A 10014-nucleotide genomic window follows, 5' to 3' on the forward strand; every position below is an offset into this window, starting at 1 on the left:
AATAGCTTTTATTTATAATTGATCTATTTGCTTTTGTCGCATACACGTTGCGCTGCTAGTGTCCATTAGACAAGGTACTATGTAGTTGTAAGTATCGAAACAGTTCGGAAACTAAATGTTCAGTGAGGGGAGTTAAAAGCTTGAAAAATAACGTAAAGTGCATTCACTGAAGCAAGCATGACATTTTAGCTTCCTTCTACAAGTCTTTTAGTTTTTCATTGTGGCTCATGTTTTTACATACCTGAGCGCACCACATGGCAAGGTCAGTGCTGTACCAGGTGAGCTACTGAGCAAGTTTATTATGTTAGAAATGGCATACATATGGAGCTGGTTGTGTAATGCAAACATCAAAATGTATTAGTTTACAAATTGTGTGCTATGGTAATGTGGTAATGTAAGGATCCGCACAAAAATAAGTCTTTATCAATTGATAATCTGGCTGTTATCATAATGGTTGGCCTTTTACTGCCTCTAGTGTTCATTTTAGCTGGAAACTGCAGTGCATTGTATGTGGGTCAATGACGTGACGGGTCATTTTTTTGTCCAAAGGCCTTAATAATAATAATAATAACAAATATATAACATCCAAAGTATGTAAGGTAGTACAACTTGATCTCTTTTACTGAATCCAAAAGGTTTTAATTATATTTTGAAGATTTTGAAGTGTCAAAAGGTCATTCGGTAAAACCGATATAGTAAATATTTAAATGGAATAATATTGTTTTTAATAACTAAATGAACTACAATAATACAAATATAAAGCAGATAAGGCTCTTTTTTTTTACATTTCCCCTTTTCTCCTTTCCCTGTGTTTAGAGTAGTCCAATAAATGATTACATTTATGTGATCAGTGATCATTTTATTTAATATTTCTTCTGTGGTACACACTATATACTATCTCAACATCAATGTCAAATCAGTTTTTATCTTTCAAATCAGTGGTTAAACCGAATGACTTTTTTGGTGACAAATTTTTTCCATCTTGTAAAAAAATGACAAAAAACAGTGTTAATTGATTGTACAAACCACAAAATCTTATTGTTAACACCTAGGTAAACTAAAAAATGGTTTCAAATATAGTTATATCTCTTTTTTACACTTTTAAAAACCTTATTCGTCAATGACCCATGTATAGTATACGTTTTTGAAAATTTGTATGTAGGTATACAAGGTTTGTACACATACTGAAAAAACGAAATTCCAGGACTTTCAAGGTCTTTTAAAGGAGCATTGCGTAAGTTCTGAAATTTCTAACCGTTACTGACACCAGTGGCCGTTAGAGAAACTGCAGCCAGTCTCATGCTCGTTCTCGGTGGGCACGCTCGTTTTTTTTTAAACTTACGAGGAGTTTCTGTGGGTGTCTGGATTGTGCTGGAGGCTGGCCGCTTCTTTCCGTCCGCAGAGTCCATTTGAAACACTACTGCTAGCGATTGCCGCTGCTTACTAATGGCTGCCGTACGGATGTAAGCCCAAGTAGACGAGAATGCGCATGCCGTCACATTTTGTGAATTTTCGCGCCAATTCGGACCCGACTCCTCCACAAAAATCCAACCGTGGTGGACAGACAAGGTGTCATTCTTTCTATTACATTATGGTTGGCTCATAAATGTACAAATGAAAACTCTATCTTAAAGATTTTTTTAAGTAAAAACCTACACATAGCCCCTTTAAAGCATTACTTGTTTTGGTTTTCAAGGACCACAATCAGAGATCTCACTTATCTAACAGTATCTTTATCAGCTTTCATATTCTATAAAAGGTATATAGATAAATGAAAATAGAACAAAACGGTACAAATAAAGTCCAGCACATGCAATGACTGTGGTTATTTTAACCATTGAAAGGATACTATAATAAAGATATCGCTTTCCTTATCGCTTTCCTCCAGAAGAATGAAAGCTGTATTATATACTTTGATATTTATATGAGCAATATCATGCTCATAGCCATGCTAAATGGCTCTATATCAGATGGGCTGCAACGTTAAATTTGCGTGAAAAGATTGTTCAATCAATAAAAATAAATACTAATTTTACATATTTTGTCTTTCAATAATTCAAACACTTTTTAAAGTACCTTTTCATTTAGCTGTTTTCAAGGGTTTTCCAGGACTTCAATTTCAAAAACTCAAATGCAAGTCACTTTAAGCACCTTGTATGTACTGTATATAGGCATGTATTTCCAATAAGCATAGGTCGGTTTGGATGGTGGCATGTAATTGTCAAAAAGGTTCAGCAGACATCATGACTGTCTTTTGAGGATTGTATGAGCATTTTTAAAAGTTTTGTACTCGACTGTTGAGCACACATTACTTTCTGTTATAGATATTCTGTCCTCAAGAAGCTGCCACCATTGCACTTATAGCAGTGCCAAGTTTTAACGATTTTAATGAAACGATGGAATCGATGGAATATATTTATACCTGTAAAACTGCACACTTTTCACTATTTTTCTAATTGCATGTATTACAGGTCTAATTATACAAGCGTCTGTCAGACAGCTGATGAGTGTGTGTCATTGCTGGCGGTGGAGTGTATTTCCATACAGCCTGTCAGGGAGGTTTTTTTTTGCCTGTCTAATGCTGCCCCCCACTGCTTCAATACAGAACATTTATTATCCCATAATTACTCTGGGCCCTCATTCAGGCTGTAGGCCAGGTCGCCCGGGTGCACATCTATTATCTTCACCTGTTAATTCATTTGGTGTGACGTAACAAGCGCTCGGTAATAACAAATGTGCCAGAGCCCAGCTTTGGCAATTAAAAGCAGCGGGGGGCTCCTATTTTGATGGTCCAAATTGTGACATCCATCATAGGACACAAGCAGTAGCACAGTGGGATGACAGATGCCACCCTGATGGCAAGGCTAACTAACTGCCTGTCCCACTGAAATAACTGTCCTCCCCCACCCTCCCGTTCCGACTGCAGCTGCAAATTATCTCATGAAGACTGACCCGTCGGATCAGGGCTCACGAGGTATCTAAAGAGAGACCTAGGGATGGGTCTGATTAATTTTAACATCGAAGAGCCAGGGACGCTATCTGATAAGTCATCCAAAAACTCGCTGCCAAGAAATGACAGACATTAAGGTTTTAGAAATAGACAGGGTTTGTACATCGTTTTCGATGTCTCGTGCGTTTGCTTGTAGCTCTGTTCCAAACCCTTGTGTGCTTCCTGCTCAGGCAACTGACTTCTTAGACAGTGTCCTAACAATCATGGAAACTCAATAAGTGACTGATTTGGAATGCTCTACATAGGCAGCAACTTCTACAGACTGCAAAAGTTGATTTCAATACATTTTGGTGTTAGCATGTTGCTAATGCTAATGACATGAGACAGTAGCCTACTAAGCATAAATATTCATACTACTATAGGCACAAATATTAGACAGAATAAATTAATTTATAAAATAAAAAAATATATGCATTTATGTATGTACATTTACAGTAGGCTACCGTTCAAAAGTATGGGCCAGTAAAAAAAAAGATATACTTTTATTCAGCAATGCTGTTCTTTTATTAAGCAGAACAGCTGTTTGACATTTTTCTTAAGCATCAAATCAGCATATTAGAATGATTTCAGGCCCAATTTTTTTTAATCACATTCATCTAATCTTTCCTAACGATCCGCTAGCTGCCCGCCCCATAAGCATGCCGTCAAAAAACCGCGTCTCTGTAGGCAGCCTAGGCTCTGAGATCTGCACACAAAAACAGTTGGTTTCACCAACCACTCAAAACCAAAACAAATAGTGTTCCAACCAATCACCGACAGGGGGAGGGTGTTGTGAGGTTTTGTGCTGGTGCACGGCTGCACGCGAAGTCGGAGCTGAAGAAGAAGCTGGCTCAAAACCTCACAACACCCTCCCCCTGTCGGTGATTGGTTGGAACACTATTTGTTTTGGTTTTGAGTGGTTGGTGAAACCAACTGTTTTTGTGTGCAGATCTCAGAGCCTAGGCTGCCTACAGAGACGCGGTTTTTTGACGGCATGCTTATGGGGCGGGCAGCTAGCGGATCGTTAGGAAAGATTAGATGAATGTGATAAAAAAAAAATTGGGGCCTGAAATCACTGATACAACCTTTAAGTCATAATGCTGAAAATTCAGCTTTGCCATCAGAGGAATAAATTACATTGTAAAATATATTAAAACAGAAACAGTTTTTTTTTTTATTGTAAAAATATTTCACTTTTTTTTTTTGTATTATGTTTTACACTATATTACAGTAATAAAATTAGAATTGGTTTTAACCTTGAACGATAGTGTGTGTGTGTGTGTGTGTGTGTGTGTGTTTTCAGTAATACAAGTTTATTCATGTTATGTTTATTTATAATTTCTATCTATTCATCCATGTGAAGACAAGCAATGCTGCCTTGGGATTTATTCAAAATTAGGTATCTTAAGGGGTGACATTAATAATGGCTTTCAGAACAAGGAGAGCACTTATTACACCTTAAATGCTCCCTCTGTAGGCAGCAGCCGCAGCACACTAGGTTTTGGGCAAGAGCATGTGAGTTAATCAGTTTTTTCAGAGAAGGAGGGGTGGCCTTCTAACCCAGTATCACTTCTTTAATGCAACTCGTAACATTTGTTCACACGTTTGTGAGTGTGATTATACATTATCTGTGTTTCTTAGCTAGTGGCCTGTATTACCGCACACCAGACAGGAACAGGCTCTGCTTGTTAATGAGCTGTTTATTGTGGCCATACGAGAGATGTTTGCCACTTAAGACAAAGGCGACAAAAAAGCTTGTTTCCATCCACAAGTTTGAACAAACTAAGAGGAAACACAGCGTATAACTCTTGTGTTCATATTCTTTGCATGGCTATATTATAAAACCTATTGCCTCTCAAATCAGCACAGGGTAAAGCAGACATTTGTTGTGAACGCATTACGCAAATACATTCTAGGCTTGGGATTTTCTATAATTTACCCCCATTTCCAATATAGTTTATGTTACAATCGGATAGGAGACCGGGCACCTTTTTAGATTATATGTGACCTGTAGCAAAAACAGGAAATGAGTTTTAGTGATTGCGGGGCCGTAATGACACCCAGTAGCCCCGGAGCCCTAAGGACAAGGGAGCAATTTAATATGTCTGGCACAAGCAATAAACGCCACTTTGATTAATTGCACAGAACATCATCATAAAGTGTAGCGGCAAGGCCTCAGAGGTGCGTTGGCTGAGCGGACTTTGCGAGGATGTTCACCTTCCTCATCATTAAGATCATTAAAAGAAAGAGCTCTGTTTAAATGCGAGCAGTGGCATTGATACGATATAACCACGTTTAAATATTCACGATAACACAGGCGGTCTCATGAAAGGGCAAATGGAGACATTAAATAAGACCTGTGGATGCACTCTTACACCATGTCCTTCTTTACATTGATAAGATCAGCTGAGAACAAAAACACAACAGCCAGGACAGAATTTGTAGCTTTGTTAGTAAATTGTCCTTGTTAATCATTCTCAGTCTGTTCTCCTTTTGTTTCAGGGTTCAACTGTAGCAACTGCCAGAAAGGGACTTTTAAAATGAAAGAATGAAAACTGAAGGAAGGTAGGAAGAGTAGTACAAAATTAAGGAAAGAAGAAAGTAAGAAAGGAGGGAGGGAGGAAGGAAGGATGGATGGGTGTAAGGAAGAAAAGAGGAAGTGAAGTAAGGATGGATAGATGGAGGAAAAGGAAGAAATTTGAAAAAGACTGATGAAAGGAAGTAAGGATGGATGGAGGGGAGATTGAAAAGAAGGAAGCAGAAGTATGGATGATAGGTGGATGAAAGGAGGAATGGGGAAGAAACATTCAGAAAGTTCTGAGGGAGGGAGGAATGAACAGGAAAAAAAATGTAAGGGAGGAGGGAGGAAGGGGGAAAAGGAAGGAAGGAGAAAAAGCATAGAAAAAAGTAAGATGGAGGGGAAAAGCACGGATGGATGGGTGGATGGATGGATGGAAAAAAGGAAGGAGAAACAAGAATGATTGGTGGGTGAAAGGAAGAATGGAATAAAAGAGGGAAGGAATGAAAGAAAGAAGGAAGGAGATAAAGAAGGACAGATGGAAGGAAAGAACGAAAGAATGAAGAAACAGGAAAAATGTAAGGATGGATGAAGGGAGAGAGGGAAAAAGAAGGAGAACAAGAATAGAAAAAATAGGGAAGGGATAAAAGAAGAAAGAAGAGAAAGACAGATGGACAGAAGGAAAGAGAGAAAGAAGTCAAAACAATGGATGGATGGATGGGTGGATGGATGTAGTAAAAGTAGAAAAAAATGAAGGTAGGAGAAAAAATCATGGTTGAAAGGAAGGAAGGAAGGAAAGAAAGATGGATGGATGGATAAAGAAAGAAAGAAAGGAGAAAGATGAATGATGGGTGGGTGAAAAAGAATAGAAAAGGAATAGTGAATGGATGAAAGAAGAAAAGAGAGAAAGAAGGATGGATGGAGGTTTTAAAGTAGAAAATTAAGAAAGAAAAAAAAAAACACAGATCTTGGATGAAAGGAAGGAAGGAAAGAAAGTAGAAAGCAGGGAAAATTACAGATGGATGGATGGATGAAACTGTCCTCATACCAATATTGTCCTATCACAAGCCTCACTCAGTAGCAGACATAAGCAGCAGTGCTTGACCATGAAAATTTGATCAGACGACAAAACTGCTCTCAGGTCTGTCAACATGTTCCTGTCTGTTTCCAGCTCAACATTCCCAACAACAGCAGCAAAGCCCAACCAGACATCCATGTGCTCCTCACACTCAAAAAAAAGAAGAAGTTGCAATTACAGTCAATGTCCCAATATTTTGAAATATTAAAATTCCCCGTGGATGGGCGATAATTCTGCATAAATATATACGGTTTCCCAACGTTTTTCAATTAAATAATTGTATCCGGTGCTGTTACCTCTATTATTCCCCTCATCTCGGCACTAGCGCCGAATGATTTGTATAACCCAAAAGTGATTTCCCTTCCCCTGCTTTGCAATTTCATCTCCTTTTTGTTTCTGGCTGTTCGGCACCCATAAAACCTTCCAGCGCCGTCATCTATCATATTGGTTAGTATTGTAACCGCTGCCCCGTGGACATAATAATCATTTGTGTTCTTTAATATGCAGTTTTCTGCATATTGTGTTTATCACCGAGTTGTCAGGGTGCCTGGTGTGAAAGGAGTTTCAGAGGTTTTTTTGCATGTGTGTGTGTGTGTGTGTGTGTTGTTAGTGCCCCTGTGGCAGGCTGTCAGCTCTCTCTGATGGATGGGGATAAAAGGAAAGCTCGGGATGCTAGGAGAACAGGGAAGGTCCAGGCTACAGGATATGGGGCATCACTACACTAGGTTAAGAAATGTGTCAGTTATTGTCTCCACCGCCTAAGGGCACTGCTGGGCCCTAGCAGCCAGAGAGAGAGAGAGAGAGAGAGAGAGAGAGAGAGAGAGAGAGAGAGAGAGAGAGAGAGAGAGAGAGAGAGAGAGAGAGACCAGCTCCAGCCTCCCCTCCCTTACCATCCCCTCTTCATTACCTCCCTTCCCTTCTTCTGTGTTTTGTTTTCTCCTACTCTCCTCTGGCCGTCTGAAAATACAGGAGAGCTAATTGATAAACAGGGGGATGTGTTGCGGGCTGGTTTTAATGGGAGCAGGGGGAGGATGATGCTTGTTTCCTTTCATTACGTCAAACTTTGAAATCTCTGACATTTACAAAGTTGCCGTTGTACCCCTCTCCTCCTCCTGACTGCACACACCGTATTAAAAGTAAAATGCCCGAGCTGCATGTGAAGGTGGGGTGGGGGCTTTTATAGGATTGTGGACTTCAGCCAATAGGAATAATGCTGCAACTTCATTGGGTTCATATGAGGACGTTTCATTGTTTGTGACACTGGTGGGATGAATGGGAAGGATGTTATGGTAATGCGAACAGGCTGTTGTTTATTTTTCAGCTGTATGGTGAAACTGATATTGGAGGTGTATTTTTATTTTTGAACGTGAATTAGTTAAAGGGGTCATATAATGGTACATGCACTTTTACAAGTTGATTGTACTGAAATGTGTGTTGGCAGTGCCTGTACACAACCATCATAAAATGATAAAAATCCATCCAGTGTTTTTTTTTTAATCTTCTTATGTTTTCCCCCGTCTCAAATCAAGCCGTTCGATTTTGTGACGTCAAAAAATCGACGCCCCTCCCACGATTGTTGATTGACAGCGTTTCAACACAGACCCGCCCTCGCTCGTGAGCGAGCTGTCAATCATAGTCCGCGCTGACCGGCGCGGTCATTGTTGATACGCAGGAGCACTGTCTATGAGCAGAATGGCGTCTTAGCGATTGTGGTGTTCTGTTCTTGGGTGCAATAAGGAACACAGCAGTCATTTTGATGTTCCTAAATCCGAACCGCTGAAGACGCAGTGGCTGAGTTTGTTTTCGAAGGGAATATTCCCCACGATCAACGTCAATGCTTTCATGTTTGCGCGAATCATTTCACACACCAGACTGCTTTAAAAAAAAATCCCTGAAAAAAAGGATCGGTACCAACTATTCGTGTTCCTGCTGCACCTCCAGAAGAAGAAGTGAGTGTAACGTTTTATTAACCTTTTAAGAATTTTTAATTAAAGTATATTACAAACTTTTAATTTAGACCCTAAAGAAACATATTAGCTTGTACAAAAATGGCATTATATGACCCTTTAAGTCTATGTATGATATCTGTTTTATGATGGAGGGTCTCCAGTGGTTCCCCATTAACTAAGCATTCAATTTCAAGAGATTTTTTTTTTTTAAGTTCAAACTTTTCGGCTATAAAGATTTTTTCAATGTTTTAGACAGAAGTCTCTTATGCTCACCAAGGTGAAATACAGTAAAAACATAATATTGTGAAATATTATTACAATTTTAAAAAACTGTTTTCCATTTAATACATTTTAAAATGTAATTTATTCCTGTGATGCAAAGCTGAATTTTCAGCATCATTAATCTAGTCTTCAGTGTCACATGATCCTCCAGAAATCATTCTAATATGTTGATTCGCTGCTCAATAAACATGTATTATCATTAATGCTGAAAACAGTCGTGATTCTTAATATTTTTGTGGAAGCCATGGTAAAAAAAAAAAAAAAAAAAATCAGGATTTTTTGATGAATAGAAAGTTCAAAAGAACAGCATTTAGTTGTAATAGAAATATTTTGTAACATAAGTGTTTTAGTCACTTTTAATTTAATGTGGCACATTATTAATCACATTATTAATTTATTTCAAAAACACTACATTAAAACTGACTTTAAAACTTTGTTACATTTTTAAACGCCTTTAATATAGCATTTTTGTCAATCTTAAAAAAATAGGATTTTTTTCCATTTGTTTCTTTGTTTGAAAAGGATGTATATAAATTACAGATTTTCCCCATATAAGTTTTTTTCATATTATAATGTAATTTCCAGCACAGAATGTTATTAAACACAATTGATCATTTGAGAAGTGATGGAAATGATACTGTGGTTGGAATTTTTTCTTAATTCTTAATTATAAATTAAAATGAATTCATCACTGACCGAATTAAAGACATAATAATACATTTTCTGAACATATATGCACATTCACAGTTGTTAAAAGAGAGAAATTAAAGTAATGAGAGTGTGTTTTAACAGAGCTTATTTCAAAAAGTCCACAGAACCAAAAGTGGCCATATGAAGAAACGTCTAGGTTACAAATGTGACCCCTGTTCCTTGAAGGAGGGAACAGAGACGTTCCGTCAGAACGGTAACTTTTTCTGACGTAATATCAAACGTGACTGACTGAAAGGGAATGTCTAGGTTGCGTATGTAACCCCCCTTTACTGAAGGAGGGAACGGAGATGTTACGTCAGAACGGTAACTTTTACCGTTACCGTTTTGACGTAATGTCGAACGTGACTGACTGAAAGGGAATGTCTAAGTTACGTATGTAGCCCCCCTTCCCTGAAGGAGGGAACGGAGACGTTACGTCAGAACGGTAACTGTTACCGTTACCGTTTTGACGTAACGTCAAACGTGACTGACTGAAAGGGAACACTCA

This window comes from Rutilus rutilus (assembly GCF_951802725.1).
Source record: "Rutilus rutilus genome assembly, chromosome: 24".
Lineage (NCBI taxonomy): Eukaryota > Metazoa > Chordata > Actinopteri > Cypriniformes > Leuciscidae > Rutilus > Rutilus rutilus.